Source organism: Dasypus novemcinctus, chromosome 13 (genome assembly GCF_030445035.2).
Source record: "Dasypus novemcinctus isolate mDasNov1 chromosome 13, mDasNov1.1.hap2, whole genome shotgun sequence".
Lineage (NCBI taxonomy): Eukaryota > Metazoa > Chordata > Mammalia > Cingulata > Dasypodidae > Dasypus > Dasypus novemcinctus.
In genome coordinates, this window is record NC_080685.1 from 92,861,008 (window position 1) to 92,865,301 (window position 4,294).

Below are 4,294 nucleotides of genomic sequence, written 5' to 3' on the forward strand. Positions count from 1 at the left end.
TTACATGGAATGCATTCCACCTCCATCAAGTGGAAGGTGAGTTTAGCTAAGAACGGGTTGAGTGAGAGGGGTGGAGCTATGGCTTAAGTACAGCTCGACTGCTGTGGAAAACACCTTAAGGGATGAACAGATGATTTAAGGAAAATGCACGACCTTAGCCTCAAAAGAATAGATGAGATACCAGGGGGAAAAAAGATAAAACAGGAGGTTTGTATTACAATCCAGAGGGGGGAAAATTGCCCAATAATTTTATTTTTGCTGCCTGGCTTTATCTCCATGAAAGTTGTTTTACTCCTGCTCCTTCCTCCTCCCCTGTTCCTCTGGTTCCAACTCTCTTTTATAAGGGACTGTCAGGTGGGAAGAGTCAGGTGGGAGGCTGACTTGCCCTGCTGTTGCTGTTTCCCTCCGCCCGGCTGTCCTATGGCTAGACGCTGATCACTCCCCACCAGTGCTGGCTCTGATTTCCCTCCTGGGTTACCACTACTGACTTTGTTGACTCTACTACAGTGCAGCCATGGTCACAGCTCCCAGAATTCCCTCCTCCTAGAGGTTCCTGTTCTGGACAGTTGCTCATCAACAATCCCTCCACGGAGACCTGGCATTCTCTCCATTCCAAGGGGATGAACATTTCCCCGTGAAGTATTACATCTAGCCCCGTCTGTCTAAAACCAAATTCTCCTAGAGACTGGATCTGAGTGATAAGCCACCCTACAATACAAATTGAGTTTTCCTCACTGCCTGTGAGCAATGTTTCGAGCAGAATTCATTTTTTTGGGTAGTTTTGAACTCAGGCATCCAGGGACTTTACTCCTAAATAGTCTGTCTTGATGTCCCAGAGTTCCTCCCAAAATACAAAATTCTGATGTCCCTACAACTCCTGATACAAAATAATTTTTAAGCAACAACCAAACTCGAATGGAAAATGGGTATTTTAGATACATAAATTGAGGTATGCTAGCCGCTGTAACAAATGAGCCTTTAAAATTCAGTGGCTTAACACAATGGAAGTTTATTTCTTGCTTTTGGTGTAAAGTCCAATGGATTGTTCCTGATCAGCTCTCCTACAGGGCCTCAGCTCCTGCTCTTGTGGCTCCATCATTTTCAACAAGTGGCTTCCAAAGTCATCATATTACCTGTATCAGAAGTGTCAGAGAAGGAAAGAGAGAGGATGAAGAAGCAACACCCATTTCTTAATCACCTTGTCCTGGAAGCAGCACCCCTCACCTGTGCTCACACTCCCTTGTAAGAACCAGTCCTGCAGCAACAACTAGAAGCAGAGGGAGCTGGAAAATGTAGCATCTGTCCTAGCAGCTGCTTCACAGCTGAAACTGTATTCTCTGGAAGGGACTTTGAGATCTCTGGTAGATAGATAGCCACCTCTGCCACACACCTAGTGAGCCAACTTTTCATGATTCCGTGTCTTTCCTCAGAAACAGTGTAGCCTGGGCTCAAGTGAACAGTACATAGACACAAGAGTTGGTCCAGAATTGATGGGCTAAAGGGCAGAAGAGAATAGAAATTTCTCTTCCATGATAAAATAAGTGGGAGTGGAAGGGGAAGACTTCACAGGAAAAGGCAGTCTGACTTCAAGAATCATCGAGCTAGCTGAGTTTCTGGGAAGGTTCACTGGTGTAAAAGAGGGCCTGTTGTCTACGGCCAGGCGTGGGCGTGGGCTGACTAGGAAGTCCTGATGGTGGAGCAAGGGTGAGGTCACTTGGATTGTTTTAAAGGGGAGCTAGGGGTGATGCCTTTGGTTGGTTGGTTTTTATTTTCATTCTGGAAGGGAGTAGGAGCAGATGGCAGGAATAAAGGAAATAGTTTGCCTTGGGGACAAAATCTAGCAGTAGGGGCAGGGGTGAACAAGCTCGACCAGATTCTACTGGTTAAGGGACTTTGAGGTGCGTGACAGGAAGATTCCAGGTTGACAGCTTTATTCGTGTAGAGAAAGTTTATTTTGAATTAACACTCCTGAGTTTGACGAGATATTCAACAGCTAAGTGATTAATATGTTTTAGAGCCGCCACCCTTTCCAATGAATATTTTTCTCTGCACTCATACTTACGAGTTTGCTGGGGCCAGCAGGTCAGAAGACCATATCCTGCTTTCCTCCAGCTTCAAAAGTGAGACGTGAGAAGCGAAGTCTTTTACTCAAACTCGCCCACCTTGTTTTTAGAGAGAGGAAACGCTTGCCGTAATTCCCCGGGTTCCTTTTCCTCCCCTCTAGCCTCCTGGCATTTATCATGCAGTTAGAATGCCTGACCTTAGAATGACCAACATACAAAGCCTTTTGTAATAACCAAAACATCAAATCCTCTATGTTGATAACTTGAGCATCTCCATTTCAAGCCCAATTTCTCTTGTCTCCTTCTTGCAGAGGCACGTCAAACCTTATCAAATAAATTCACAGTACTGTGTAGGTCTGGGCAAACTGATCAAACAGAGGAAAAGGAAAGGCTAAATCAGTTGTAGTCATTTTATATTAAAAGAATGAGTGGAAAAGTTACCAAGCCTCTTTGCTTCACTAAGTCCTCCTATGACATAAGCCCAGTGACGAGCTACTAGGAAAGGAGAAACGAGGCCGTTTCCAATATTCATTTGGCGATGGGGGTAGCTTATCCTGGTAGGAGAGTGAGGTACAGCTCTCAAGCTGTCCCATCTCCTCACTTACTCTCACTGTGTGGACATGGGTGTTATGCTGATTATGGTGTTTTTATATTAGTTACATTTTATAATTTCATATTATTGAAGCTTTACAGGATCAAGGCACTTTCTGGTGTATACAGGGGTGAGGGTCTTATCCAATGAGTGGGGTCATTTGTGGTATTAGTGCCTTTGGCTAAAATATGTGTTTCTCAGGCCAGACATGGAAAGAGGCCCTGTTAATGCCGGGGGAAGAAAGACTGAGTGGAAGCCTGTCGACCGCGTCACAGCCAGATGTCTAGTAGGAGGCGTAGGATGTACAGACAGCTCCCTCTACAAAAAGCTGCACCAGAACTTGAGAAGAAAGGCAGAAGGAAGGTTGTAAGTGTGTGTCAGCCAGGTAGGGTTAAGTGAAACCATCTCTGATAGGGTGTAAAATAGAACGAGGTCAGTAAGCCCTGGGTGCACTTCAGCATACGGACCATCAGCAAAACTGCAGTGTATGTGCCCGAGAGTTTCTATGTATTTGTATATTTCATGTCTCTTTCCTTTTTTGTTTTACTTTGTACTTGTATTGTGAAAGTTCCAATCTGTCTTTGCTTGCTAAGAGGGAAACAAAGAAATGTGTTTGTGTCCACACTATGGCCAAAACAGAAGGGCAGAGAGTCTAACTAGACATCAGTATGGGGTGGCAGAAACAACCAAAATGTGAGAGCCCCCAGCAGAAGGCCTCTTGGCCAGCTGTTGGTCCCCCATCCAAGAGGCTCTTACAAAGTAAAAGCTTAGAAACGCTGGATTTCTTTCACCAAGGGTTTTGGTTTTTCCTTTCTAGGCAAACCCAAACCTCTAAAGTGAAAGCATGGTCACAGTCTCAGGAAAGATTCATGGCTAACCTTTAGCTGTTTGCATTCCAGGATACTAGCTCACCAACAGCAGGGTGTGGCCGCCTCTTCCTTTTAAAATAAAACAACCCTAGTGATTTGTGGGATATATTTGACCTCTTATTTTTGCAAAAATAATGTTATAGTTAGAGTCTCGCCTAAAAAAAAAAAAAAGATTTATTTTCATCTGGACTGGGCTAATGCTTGACTTTCTGTTATTAGCAATGTATTTGCATTACTTATCACTCTTTTTCTATATCTTCTGAAAATAATTTTTCCATACAGGGGAAAAGTTCTCAAGCCCCGTTTGCCTTCAGCAGATGTTTGTCTAAGTCAGGAATCATCTTAGAGAACTTGCCAATTTATGGTGGCAAAGGCAATGGGACAGAGGGCAGGATACTGAAGATGAAGATGCAAGACTTAACAGAGAGCCCTTGTCCAGCATAGAGAATCGAAGGCCACGCCGAGACTTGATCCCACAAGGGAAAAAGTTCATGAAGAAGCCAGCAGAGGTCAGGAGAGCAAGTCTCAAATCTGCTTCCAAAACAAAAGAGGCAAAGGTTTTATTAGATTTAGACACAGAGAGGTGGGGACAGGGATGCCACTGGCTGAGTCCACCTGCAAACTAGGGTCTGCAAAGTGAGCAGCAGAGGAGGGGGAAGGGTGAGCTCAGAGCCGCTCTTTAAGTGTCCTTGGTCTCAAGCTTCTTTATCTGGTGTATGCTTTATTAGGTTTCAGATGAGGTGGAGAAGAAAAACAGGAGTTTTTTAGGG